The following is a 14,102-nucleotide window of genomic DNA, read 5'->3' as shown; positions in this document are numbered from 1 at the left end:
ACAAAACTACCCTATGTACTTTGGGTTTTTTTTGTTTGTTTTGTATTTTTAAGCAGCAATCACACATTTACCTAATAAGAGAATCATTTTAGAAGTCATAATAGCTGGGATAGGTGTGGTGGGGCACAAGTGTAACTCAAAAACTAAGGAGGAAGAGGTATGAGGATGGTAAGCTTGAGGTCAGGCTGGGCAACTTACCAAGAACCTGTCTCAAAATTAAAAATAAAAAGGACTGTGGCTGGGGTTAGGTGGTAAAGAACCTTTGAGTTCAACCCCCAGTTTAACAACAACAACAAAATCCCACAGTGGTATTCATCTTTCTTTTCGACTGAAAGGGTAAAGTACAAGGGGTCACCACAACTTGTTACAGACTAAAATCCAACTAGTAATTCCAACACCACCTGCTGTTCTAGCAGAGAAGGCTACCAGGTGGTCTAGTGGTGTTATCCATTTCCTCAGCACAACAGTCACAGGGGCAGAATAATACTTCCAAATGAGTGACATCATCAAGGTAGCTTGCAATGTATAGAAAGCAACACTTAAAAATCATTTTATCTTGGCTAGTTGAGCAGTGCGTGCTTTCACATAAGTCTTGAGCTGGTCCACCATCTTGTTGATCTTCCATTCCAGCCTGGCATATCTGGCAAACTCATCCATTTTGTTGACCATGGAGAACTCTTGCTTCATATCCTGGATCTCTGCCCTCATTTGCGGCTCTGGCTCTGCATCATTCTGCAGCACTCTGGACATGAAGGACGACAAGGTCAGAAGGAGGATCATAAGGACATTGCATCCAAACAGGAAGCAGAGGACCAGCAGCCACGTCCAGCTGTGGGACTTGGTCAAGTTATTCCATTCTTCCCAGATACTCCCTGCGGCCCAGGCACCTCTAACAGAAGCTCCAAGGGGACCTCATCAGTAGGCGCCCCCGCAACTGTGCAATGAGTCCCACTAGCCCTGCTTCCTTGAATGAGGTTTGTAAAATTTATTCCTACACACATTATATTTTTGATACTTTCTTTAATTGTTATAGCCCAACTTAGATTATGGATCAGCCCAATAAGCACCCTATAAAATGGAGGATATTAATAGATAAGACAAGATTAGATAATAGGATAAATAATGTTAAGTTATCCTGACCGTACTTAAAAGAATTTAGCTTTTGGCTGGAGTTGTGGCTAAGTGGTACAGTGCTTACCTAGCATTTGTAAGACACTGGGTTCAATTCTCAGCACCCCATATAAATAAAGTCCATTGACAACTTAAAAATAAAACAAAACAAAACAAAACCTTGCCTAAGTGACTCCATTTGGAAGTTCCAAAATGTAACCCTAGTTATATAACTTATTTCTTGTAAAAGTTGTTTATTTTTGTACTGCATGTGTTTGGAACAAGGATGTGGTTATATGCATTGGGTGGCTGATTGTTAACTTTAGCTTCTGTGTCCTCCTTGCTTGCTTGCATCTACAATTTCGAGGATGTTGTTTTTCCCCTTATAAACCCCATAGAACTTGCACCCCGTACTGTTCCTGGCAGACACAGTTTGGGTCCATCAGGGAGCAGTCGCCAGCTAGCTAAATAAAGACTCTCCAGTTTGGAAAAAAATCAGTTGAGAGTGTTTTCTGAGCTATACAGAAAATGGTATCTTTTTTTAATCTCTATTTATGAACATTCACTTCTACCATATATACAATTGATTTTTATTTGTATGTTGATCTTGAATCCTGCAATTTTACTATTACTTCCAGACATTTTTAAAAGATTCAGTGATTTTTAGTACAAATGTTCATGTTTTCTGTAAATAAAGTTAATTTATTTTTTTTATTTTTCATTAGTATGATTTTTGGTGTTTTCCCCCCCTTAACTGAGTACATCAACAGACTCTTTAGTAGCAAACTGAAAGAAATGATATGTACAAAACCCCATTTTTTTCTGAGGATTTGGTTAAGTATTCAGTCTATTGTCATTAAGTATTGTGTTTCTGATAAGTTTTTAATAGATTCCCTGTGTCAGATTGAGGCACTTACTTTCTATTCCTAGTTTGCTAAAATTTTAAACAGAAGTTGATATTGGGTTACAAGGAAATACTTTTCTACACTTATTGATTTTATGAATATATATGTGTATATGTATATGCATATTACATATATATGTCATTTTATATCATTGATATGGAATTGCATTGATCAATTTTGGAATGTTAAATCAACTTTTCATCTCTATGAAAAACTTTGGTATGATATATTAACCTATTTCATATATTGTTGAATTTTCTTTGCCAAGTTTTGCTTAGAATTTTTGCATCCAAGATCATTGTGTGGGGGGTTGGGGTGGGAGTGTTGGGGGGAATCATTAGGGAATTAGTGATCTTAGTTTGTAATAATATTCTCTTGCAATGCTCGTTCCTGTTTTTTTTTTTTTCATGAGAATAATACTGGACCCATTAAGTGAGTTGAAAAGCACTTCATCTTCATCTTTCTTTATAGTTTTGTGTAAAATTTATTACTTCTTCCTTTTGTAATTGGAATTCAATATTGTTGCCACTTGAGATTGGATTGGTATTGGTAGAAGGGTTTTTAACTAAAATTTCTATTTCTTTTATAGATACAAGACAATTGACCAAACCTATTTCTTCTTGAGTAAGTTTTGGTTTATTTTGAACTTTGTAAGAATTTATTCATTTTATAATATTTGTCAAATTTATTGGCATAAAGTAATTCATAATATTTTCTGATTCTTTTTTGAGGGGAATGTGGATGAGTGCTTGTTTGTAGATATTCTGTCCATGGAAATAGATATGGAAGCATTTCCCCTGGTGAGCAAATTCCCAGGGGTGTTAACCGGTGCCCTGATTCCCACAATTGGCATACCCAGCCTCCTCCCTGTGAGGTAATTAGACAACTAAGCAGTCACTATGTGGTCTCCTTAACAATGTCCTTGGAGAGAAATTACTCTGTGTTTGTATTAAGGGGATCTTATCTCAGTTAGCTAGCACTTGGGTTAAAGAAATACTAATTAGAATATAGTCATAGTAACAGGAAGTATATATTCTTTGAGTTATAAACTCCCAGGCAGGGAAGAGTGGTCATTTCACTTCTGTACTTCTTCATCACCACTTCATTTTGCTCCTCTCCACTCCTCCTATCTGTTTGCTTGTACTTGTGTGTCTGTGTCTGTTCTTTATGCACCTCCTTACAGGTATCCCTCCACAGGTGTTCCTTTACACTTGGTATTGAACCCAGAAGTGCTTAACCAGTGAACCCACATCCCTATCTCTTTTCATTTTTTTTTATTTTGAAACAGGGTCTCACTAAGTTGCTTAGGGTTTTATTAAGTTGTTGAGGCTGGCCTGAAACTTGCAATTCTTCTGTCTCAATCTCCTGATCCATGGGGATTACAAGAATGTGCCAACAGGACAAGTTGACTTTTCATTTAATATCCATAGAATATTTAATGGTATAATGTCTCACATTCCTAATATTGGTAATTTGTGTCTCTTATTAAGTTTACTTGTCATTCTTCTAAAGATTTATCAAGGTTATTTTATTTGTTCTAGAGACAGCTTTTGTTTTTATAGATTCTAGAAGTGTTTTCCTTAACTGATTTCTGTGCTGATAGTTCTTTTTTCTCTGAATTCTTTAATTTCTTGTTTGTTTTTATTTTCTGCTGTTAAGGTGGAAATTTTATCAATACAAACTAATTGGACAGATAATACATGCAGTAACATGTATCCACACCATACCTACCTCTCTATTACATCACATACTTTCCGCTGTGATTTTCATCTTGCATTAGTGGGACACATTTGCTGCAATTAATGACCCCAAATTGGCACTACATTATTAGCTGCATTCCATAACTTATATTGTTTCACTCTGAGTTACACAGTTTTGCGGATTCTGATAGAATGCAATAATGATAGAATGCATTCACCAACCTAAAATCCCCTACGATTCACCTATTTATCCTTCCCCTCTTTCCTCCTAAATTCCTGGTAACTATTGAGTTTTCTAACTCTGTATAAATTTACCTTTTCCAAAATGTTGTATAGTTTAAAGTTTCTAGTATATAGCATTTTTAGACTACCATCTTTCATTTACTAGTATACATTTATAATACCTCCATGTCTTTTTATGGATTCATACCTCATTTATTTTTATTGCTGAGTAATATTCTGATGTATGCATGATGTACTGTGTGTTCATTTATCAACCAGGACAAAGACATCTGGGTTGCTTCCCATTTTGTGATTATCAACAAATCTTCCATAAATATTCATGTGCAGGTTTTGTTGAACATAAATTTTTGACTCATTAAGACAAATACTTAGGCATGGAATTGCTGGATTGTAAAGTAAAACTATGTCTTTGCAAGAAACTTCAGAGTGGTCTTCCAAAGTGAATGTACCACTTTTCATTCTGACCAACAACCATGAAAGTTCCTTTTACTTCATATTCTCACTTGTATTTGATATTGTCATTTTAAAAAAAAATAGCCATTTCAATTGTGGCATAGTAGTGTCATGTTGAAAATCCCTAATGACACATGGTATTATGTAGTTTTCAATAAGCTTTTGTTCCATGTGTAGATTTCCTTTGGTAAAATGGGATTTCAGGTTTTTTAAAATCTATTTACTAATTGTGTTTTTTCCTTATTATTGTATATTTGGAGTTACTTTTATACTTTGGATGCAGGTTTTAAGAAGATATTTGTTGTGTAAATATATTTTCCCAGTCTATGATTTGTTTCTTTATTCTTTCAACATTTTTTTTCCAGAGCATTAGTTATTGACTGATTGATTGATTTGTTCATGCATTATTTGTGATGGTATCTCACTATATTGCCCAGGCTTGTCTTAAACTACTGGACTCACATATTCCTACCACCTCAGCCTTCCAGGTTCTTAAAGTTTTTCAATTTATCAAACTTCCAATTTACTAGTATTTTTTTCATGGATTATATTTTGCTATTGCATTTTAATATCCACTGTCAAATTCAAGGTCACCTAGACACTTTTTGATGTTATTTTATAAATGTCTTATATTAAAGTTTTGGTTTTGAAGTTTAACTCATAGAAGTAGAGAGTAAAATGATTGTTACAAGACACAGGCATCAAAACAGACATGTCCTCAGTGGAATACCATAGAAGACACAGAGATAAATCCCTACATGTACAGTCATCTGATCCTTGACAAGATATCAGAAACATACATTGGAGAAAAGACAGCCTTTTAACAAGTGGTTTTGAGAAAACTGGATAACATATGCAGAAAAATTTAATGAGAACCTTATTATATATTTCAAAATAACTAAAAGTAAGTTTAACATGTTTTACCAGAAAAATATCAGATCATTGAATGACTAGATAGATATGTTAATAAGCTTGACCTCTTAATAATTTCATATTGTATACATATATAAAAAATCATGTTACCCCATAAATATTTATAATTATGAGTTCCCAATTTAAAATAATGTTAATAATGTTAATAAAAATTACATCTAAGATGCAGGTTGAATAAATATTTATTGAAAGGAGTAAGGATTGTTTTAGTGTTATGGTTTGGATCTAGTGTTATGGTTTTGGATCTCAAAGGGCTCATGTGCTGAAAGCATGGTCCCCAGTGCATCAAGTTTCACAGATGGGGATTTTAGGAAATGATTGGATCCTAAGTTCTCTAACCTCATCAAAGGATTAATTTATTGATAGCTGAATAGACTTCTGGGAGGCAGGACCTAGTTGGAGCTAGTAGGTCATTTGCAAACTAACCTGGAGATTATCTTCTCCATTGCCTCTTTCTTTGCCTCTCTTTCTCTGCTCCCTGGCTGCCCTGAACTGAAAAGCTTTTTTTTTCCACTAAATACTTCCACCATAATATTCTGCATCACCTCAGGCCCAAGAAATGGAACCATCCAGCCAAGGACTTCAACCTCTGAAACTGTGAGCCAAAATTAATCTTTCCTCTTCCAATTTGTGTCAGGTACTTTAGTATCAGCAATGAAAAACTGAATAGCACAGATCATATCTAGATTAATTTTTTTCTTTTTCTTTTTTTTCGCTGCTGCTTTTTCATCTCTCCTTTTCCTCTTTCTCCATTTTCAACATATAAATATATAAAGATTTTACTTGGTTTGGAAAAATTATCTTTCCTGCATTGAATTGCTTTTGCTTTTTTGTAAAAGAACAGTTAACTGTGTTTATGTGCTTTCATTTCTGGATTCTCTGTTTTGTTCCATGGATAAATTTGCAAGTCATATAAGTTTTTTCTTCTTCTCCAATATTGTTGACTATATGGCTCTTAAGCCTTTCTATAAGAATTTTAGAATAAGTTTGTTAACTTCCACAAAATAATTTTTTTGGTGTCTTCACTGAATTGTATTGAATGTATAGATCATTTTGAAGAGAAATGACCTCTTGACAACATTGTTTTTTCTCATCTATGAGCATGAAACATCTTTTCATTTGTTTAAATCTTCTTTGATTTTTTTTTCAATCAAATTTTTAAATTTTCCTCATATAGACTCTGACCATATTTTACCAGATTATGTCAAAGTATTCGTTTTCTTGATACTAATGCAAATAGTATTGTGTTTTTAATTTCAAATTCCCATTGTTCATTGAAGGTATATAGGAAAGTAGTTGACTTTGTATAGTAACTTTATATCATGGAACATTGTATAACCATTTCTTAATTATAGAAGTTTTTCTGGTTGAATCTTTGAGATTTTCCACATAAAAAATAAAGTCATCTGTGAATAAAAGCATTTAATTTCTTTATTCCAAATTTGTATACATTTTATTTTTTTATTTTTGTTGTTTTACTGCATTAGCTAAGAATCCAGGAACAGTAAAATGGGGTATTCATGCCATCCTCCTGATCTTAGGAGCAATCATTCAGTTGTTCACATTATGTATTACATTGCTGTTGGGTTTCTTATTTTTTTGATAGATTTTTAAATCAAATTGAGGAATTTCCATTGTATTCCTAGTTTCCTGAAAGTTTAGTCATGAATGAGTATTGAAGTCTATCAGATGCATTTTCTGGACCTTTTTATATGATCAAATGATTTTTCTTCTTTAGTCTGATTGATGAGTTAATTACTTTAACTATATTTTGAATGTTAAGCTAGTCTTGCACACCTGGAGTAAATATCACTTGGTCTTGGTGTAGAATTGCTATTATGTATTGCTAGAATCTGTTTGCCAATACTTTTTTTGAGGATTTAAAAAAAAATCTTATGTTCCTGAAAGATATTGGTCAGCATGTATTTTTTTCTATTTTTGCCTTTATCTTGTTTTGGTATTTAGCCCCATGGAATAATTTGGGAAATGTTCTATGTTCTTCAATTTTCTGGAAAAGATTATAAGTCATTGTCATCATTCCTTCCTTAAATTTTTGGTATAATTCAACACTGAAATTATCTGCACCTGGTGTTTTTTTATTGGAAGGCTGTTGATTATTCACCCTTTTTTAAAGATATAAGCCAAACCTACTTAACATTATCTATTTCTGCTTTTGTGAATGCTGTAGACTGAGTTAGTATCCCTTTAAAATATATTAGTTGAAACATTATCTCCTATGTGATGATATTAGGAGGTAGGGACTTTGAAAGGCAGTTAATTCTGAGGGTGGGACCTCATGAGTGGGATTAGTGCATTGATAAGAGAAGCCACAGGGATCCTCACCCCTTCTGCCATGTGAGAACACATTCATCCATATTGCAGGAAGTGGATCCTCATCAGACACTGAAACTGCTGATGGCTTGCATTGATTTTGAACCCACTCATCCTCCAGTAAGATGAGAAATAAGTTTCTGGTCAATTCAAAATAACATCAATCCACCCGGTTTGCGTTTTTCTGTCACAAGGCTTCATGAATATATGAAGACACTGCATTTTCGTATTTTGTGTCTTTCAAGGAATCAGTGCATTTTAAAATTCATAAGAATACATAATTTTCATAATATTTTTGATAACTTTTAAATGTCCATGACATCAGTGGTGATGAACTTCTTTTATTTCTGACATTAGTAGTTTTAAAATATTTTATGTTTGTTTCCTCTCCTCTTATCTTTCCTTCTCCTCTACCATTTTTTTTCTTCTATTTTTGCTGTTTTCCCTTCTCTTTCAGTTACCTTGGCTTGGGTTTTATCAATTTTATTGGTCTTTTCAAAAAATGAACTTTTAATTTTTTTGACCTTTTTATATTGCTTTCCATTTAAAATTTTTATTGATTCTTGTTCTAATTTTTGTTTCTTTTTTTCTGCTTTATTTAGGCTCTTTCTCTATTTTCTTAAGGTGGATGCTTAAATTATTAGTGTTATATTTTTCCAGTGCTAAACTCTTACTTCTAAGTACTGTTTTCTCTACATCCCTCAAATTTTGACCAAAAGTTTTAATTTTCAAAATGCTTTCTAATTTCTTTTGAGACTTTGGCTTATGTGTTATTTTGAAGTCTATGGTTTGATCTTCAATATTTTGGGAATTTTGGTGTATTATTTGGTTATAGTTTTCTACTTTACTCTGTTGTTGTCCAAGGATGTGTTTTGTGTGATCATTATTCTTTTAATTTGTTCAGTTGTGTTCTATATCCTAGCATGTGATTCATCTTGGTTGGAGTTCTATTTGAGCATGAGAAGAATGTCAATTGTGCTATTGTTGGATGAATTATTCTATAAATGTCAGTTATTTCCAGTTAATGAGCAAGCATCACTTATCATACTTGGCCTCTTTAGACTGAAATATATGGAAATGTTAATCTCTTGAGAGTGGGAAACATAGGATAAACTAGCCAGAAAAGTGGGTGTGTACCTCTCCCTCCCTAGCATTGCTAGCAGCCAGCCAGGTTTAAGATTTACTGTCCCTGCCTGCACTTCCCTGTATTACCACCAGAGCAGCCTGGACATGGGGCTCTGCAGGTGTGTGGGGCAAGGAGTGCAAAATGGCAGATGAGTGGATGTGTCTGCAAGTTCCACCTTTGCCCCACGTCAGAGAGGAGAGAAAAGGCAGGAAGCATGTGCACCAAGAGACCTCTGCATCGAGTGAGATATTGGATGTGGGATGGAGGAACCTCAAATAATGTGGACGTGAATCTGGTTCCTGGAATGTTGCTCAGGATGCTCACTCTTTTGAAATTGTAGACCTGCAGCACAGTAGTGGTGGGGGGGTACTTGTAAGTACAGCAGATATTTTAAACTTATATTGAAAACTTAGAAATTGTGTTGTTACTGTTAATAAATATTGGCAAATGTAATCAGTGGTCTGTTTCTGAAAATGAAGCTTTAAAAGTATCTCCAAATCCCACCACTAAAATTGTTTTTCCTCTTGTTGCATCTAAAGTATAAGAAGCATGTTTTGACTTTTGTGAATCTAAATGTAGGCTGCTGTTTTGTATATTCTTTGAGTAAATGCAAGTTCTAGTGAAACCTCAGATTAGTGCTAGAATATTGACAGGTGAGATGAGGTGAGTGCACATAATAGGAACTTGCAACTTATGCCATTTCATTACAAATGTGTTTCATAGGAACTATGTAAGAAAAAGTAATAGAGGTGGAACTGGCTCTGTCCTGCATAGTGTAGATCCTTGCAGTTGCTACTCTGCAGAGTAAAGTGGACCAGAGAACTCTGGCACTGCACTGGCAGGCAGAGCATCATGTGCAAGAATAAATCTGGATTTTTCTGGCATTTTCTGGGAGACTTCCAGCTCCTCTACCTAGAGGGCTTTTGCTTAGTTGAAAAATGGTTTGTCATTCAGGTTGTTTTAAATGTTCAAATGCTTGTATTTTGTGATGTGTTCTGTTTCTGATTTTTGTGGGTTCAGGGTAGTCATGTGGATTGCTCTGCTCTGCATTAACCCTATGATATGCTAGCCAAATGCTTTCAGCAGACCTCAAGGCATTTTAATCTGACAATTAAAAAAAAGGTTTAAAAATCTGGTCACAGGCCTTTTCTTTTCTTGAGGAATTTTTAAAACATTCCTCATGTCTTTCACTCTCTCCATTCCTCATTAAGATTTTTTTTTAATTAGTTGTGGCTGGGCGTGGTGGTGCACTCCTGTAATCCTAGAGGCTCAGAAGGCTGAGTCAGGAGGATCATGAATTCAAAGCCAGCTTTAGCAACAGTGAAGCACTTAGCAATTCAGTGAGACACTGTCTCTAAATAAAATACAAAATAGGGCTGGGGATATGGCTCAATGGTTGAGTGTCCCTAAGTTCAATCCCTAGTACCATCCCCCCCTCAAAAAAAAAAGCACATTGTGGGCAGGAGGACAAATTAATGTGATTTTCAAGAAAGTCACTTTGCTGCCATGTATTCAGATTAAGTTTTGTCATCATGGGAAAATTTAGCCTGAAGGGAAAGGCATTGCAAAGTTTCTCTTCCATCATTCATCCCTCTGTGCCAAATGGCTTAATGATTTCATTTCACTCATTTAAGACCATAGTGTATGTGAGTCCCTGAAACAAATGAACATTTCAGACACAATTTTCACTTAGCTTTGTGTAACCACCTCCACAAATTAATTAAAATGGAACATTTACATAAAAACCTAATCATTAAGTCCTGCAAGAAAACACTGTTATTTTGCTAAGAGATTTAAAAATAACTAGACTAATTAATTTGCTTGTAGAAATGAATTACCAGATAATTCCACAGAGTCAATGAAGTACAATTAAAAAGTAAGTCACTGGATGTCACTATTACCTGGAGGAAATGTGGCTTCAGAAAACTTTGCCATGAGAGGAGCAGATGGCTTTGCTGCCTTTCCTGTTTCCTTAGTTTTAATTGCATAATATTGATGTTGTTAACAGTTTTATTCTTTGTTTTCCATTGGTATTGCATTCCCTGGAACCCAATGGGGTGCCCCCTCTGACACTGAGCATTCTTTCTAAAGAGTCACATGTGCAGGTGCTCTGTGGGGAAGGGCAGTACACTTGCCTGCAGTGAATGTGTTTCTACACTCAGCTTTCTGTGGCTCTCTGGATGACTCTGTAAATTTCAGTGCTAGCTTTTTCATGTATCACCTCTTTTTAAATTTGTTGTATTTAGTACTCAAATTAATGTTAAAAAAAATAAATTGGCATTGCCATGAACATTTTAGATAATAAGGTCAATCTCCATAGGGAAGAGATGGTTATTGATGGTTCTTCAAATGTCAAGATTATATTTAAATGGCTTGTGGCTTCAAAGGTTCAAATAGACTAGAAAAATTATGTTTGATAATTCCTTAGGGCTCCCATTCTGATAGTATGAATTGTGGAAGTATAAATAATGGAGAATAGGACTGGGGCTGTAGCTCAGCAGCAGAGTGCTTGCCTAGCATGCAAGAGGCAGTGGGTTTGATCCTCAGAACCACATAATAATAAACAAATAAAATAAAGGCATTATGTCCATCTACAACTATAAAAAAGAAATAATGGAGAATAAATGTTATTAATCTTATTTAGGTATTTGTGTGTATGTGGGTTTTTGTGTGTATGTGTACACAAGTAAGACACAAAAAACTTGTATTTTAAATCTGTTATTACCAAGTCTTTAATAGCTATTCTCATGTCTGTGCTATCCTCTGAGAAATTAAATTAGTTAATTAATTAATTAATTTTGCTTTACTGAGGATTAAACCCCAGGGCACTTTACCATTGAGTTACATCCCCCGCCTTTTTTCTTTTTCTTTCTTTCTTTTTTTTTTTTTTTTTTTGAGATGGGGTCACCCTAAATTGATTAGTGCCTTGCTAGTTTGCTGAGGTTGACCTCAAACTTGCAGTTCTCCTGCCTCAGCCTCCTGTGTTTGAGAAATTTTAATGAGGATATTGCCAGCAGGGTGGAAAATCAGGTTCCAATACAAAACCATGGACCTCAGTGATGCTCAATGCTTTTGCTGGCTAACCTTTATTTTCATAAGAAGTGCTTTAAAAACTTAAATAGTAGTTTCCTGTAGACTTTATGACTAAACTGAAATGTTCTTGAGAACCAACATGAATGTAATGAGATGCACATACATATCTAAAAAAAAAATGCATAGGTCTTCTTCCCACACAGACTGAATGCCATTTTTCCTCCATTTATAGCTGGTTCTCAAGAGGAAACCATTCTTCCCTATGTGTCAGCTTGCATGAGGTTTGGTCATGAGAGCAGCTCTTCCAGAACAGGACTTGCTGGAAGTTGCACTCTCAGAGATCATGCACATTTTTACATGATTTTTTTAATCAGCAGGATATTTTTGAGTCAGACGAATTTTGCAGAGAGGGTAAAATGTTTCTAGATAGCCTGTACCATTGGCTTGTGTTTACTTTTTCCTCCTCCCTTCCCCTTCACTCCTCTGCCTTTCTCTATCTTTTCTTTCTCTATATACTCTCTCTGTCCCTTAGGATAAACCAAATTGTGTGGACTGCAACTATAGTCTATGACACAGGATCTATTATTTTAAAAATATGAGCAACTGCGTGGGCTGCCTTCTAAAACTCTTTTAGTCAAATGAGAGTGTTTTATGTGGAACTGTTCTCTTGAAGGGAACTCTAGGGGAATTTTGTACACAGATTCTGAGTGAGAGTTCTGTTTTCTTTATAAGCAGTTGTCATTTCCTTCACTTCCTACTGGGAGACACAATTGGAGGAAGAAAATGTTTTATCATTTTCCCTGTGAATCTTCCATTTATTAATTTCTGGGTATTTGGAGGAAGAAGAGGGAGAATAATAAAATGTCCATGTTTTGATTGTTTGTCCAGTTCTTTAAATCTGTCTCATGGATTGTCACTCTGATATATGGGGCTCACTCTTCTCCCATGTAGCAACTACACAGTTAGAATCTAACACCTGCATCATTTTCTCCATTAGTTAAAGCACAAACTCTACCTGACAGCTTCTTTGCCCCCACTACTCTAAGGAGGATTGAAGTACATATTGAAGTACATTTTATTCCTTGATGGTGATATCTGAGGAGTGGCCACACTTACAGATCTATGGTCAATTCAGTGGGTAGGTCTGACTTGGAATCTCTGCACTTGTAATTTTTCTCCAGAAGCTTCCTTTTGATTTTTTCCCCAGTCAAAATTGCCCTTCATATACCAAGAAAAGAAATTCTGGATCAGTATAGGTAGGAAGTACACTTTGAATCACTCTTCTAAGAGAGATAATGTTTGTTTTCATCCATTTCCATTGATGTCTTCCCTCCTCTCCATTAAGTTCAAAAATCGCTCAAGGAAATGTCCCTGACCATGACTGGGGGTGCAGACCAATCTATTTTGTTGGCCTACATGGGAAGCAAACCCATGATGTTCAAGTAATATGCTTGACCTGAGGAATCTCCATATTGATACCTTCATTTGAACATTTGTATACTTTCTTCATTGAAGCCATGTGGAAAGCATTACTTTTTATTATCTTTGTTATAGTGTATTAATCCTACAAGTTCCTGCACAGTATTACCAGTTTCAAGTATAAATATGCACAGTGTCACCTAAGAGCAAGACAACTGTAGTGTATAAGATATTCTTTTTTTGCAGAAATAAAAATGTCATTTTATTTACGTTTCCTTCAGTAGAGGACTCTAATTATCCTTTATATCCTGACAATGGTTGACATAGTCTACAAATAATTATGCTGTTAATCAGACTCTGTTAGCTTTCAGAAAACATAGCAGTCTGAATGATCTCAGACAATTTTAACAGAGGAAGATGAGATTTTTTTTCAGATGAATTTTACTGCTTATGGAGGGCAGTGGCTTCTTACCATTGTAACAATCAGGTTACTAGGCTCAACAAGGCCAATGATGGAAGAATGATTCTCTAAACAGATCTACTAAAATGAATGGCTCATGCCACAAGCAACTTTCTTCAAGTTCTGATTAATTTCCCATGAAATAATTGCTTTGCCTACTTCCAAGCAGTTCCTCTATTCATTGCTCCTCTTCCTTGCTGATAGGAGGACCAGTCAACACTGAAACATACAGTATGAACCAAGCATGTGTGATGCCCACTGCACAATACACTGAAGTCAGTAACAAAGGGAAAAAGGAGCACTTCAGCTTCCAGGAGGTAAAAGGGAATACAAATTCACAGCAGATTTCCAGAATCCCCAAGCCAAGGAGGTAGAAAATTTCCATCCAA

The 14,102-nt window shown here is 35.1% G+C and overlaps 1 pseudogene; it reads right to left on the bottom strand.

Annotated features, from left to right (window-relative positions):
* Nucleotides 1-312: 312 nt before the first annotated feature.
* LOC107133778 lies at nt 313-930 on the bottom strand (annotated as a pseudogene).
* Between the last annotated feature and the right edge of the window lie 13,172 nt (nt 931-14,102).

Source organism: Marmota marmota, unplaced genomic scaffold (genome assembly GCF_001458135.2).
Source record: "Marmota marmota marmota unplaced genomic scaffold, marMar, whole genome shotgun sequence".
NCBI classification, from domain to species: Eukaryota; Metazoa; Chordata; class Mammalia; order Rodentia; family Sciuridae; genus Marmota; species Marmota marmota.
Note: the sequence above shows the minus strand (reverse complement) of the source record. Positions and strands in the feature narration are given on the sequence as shown.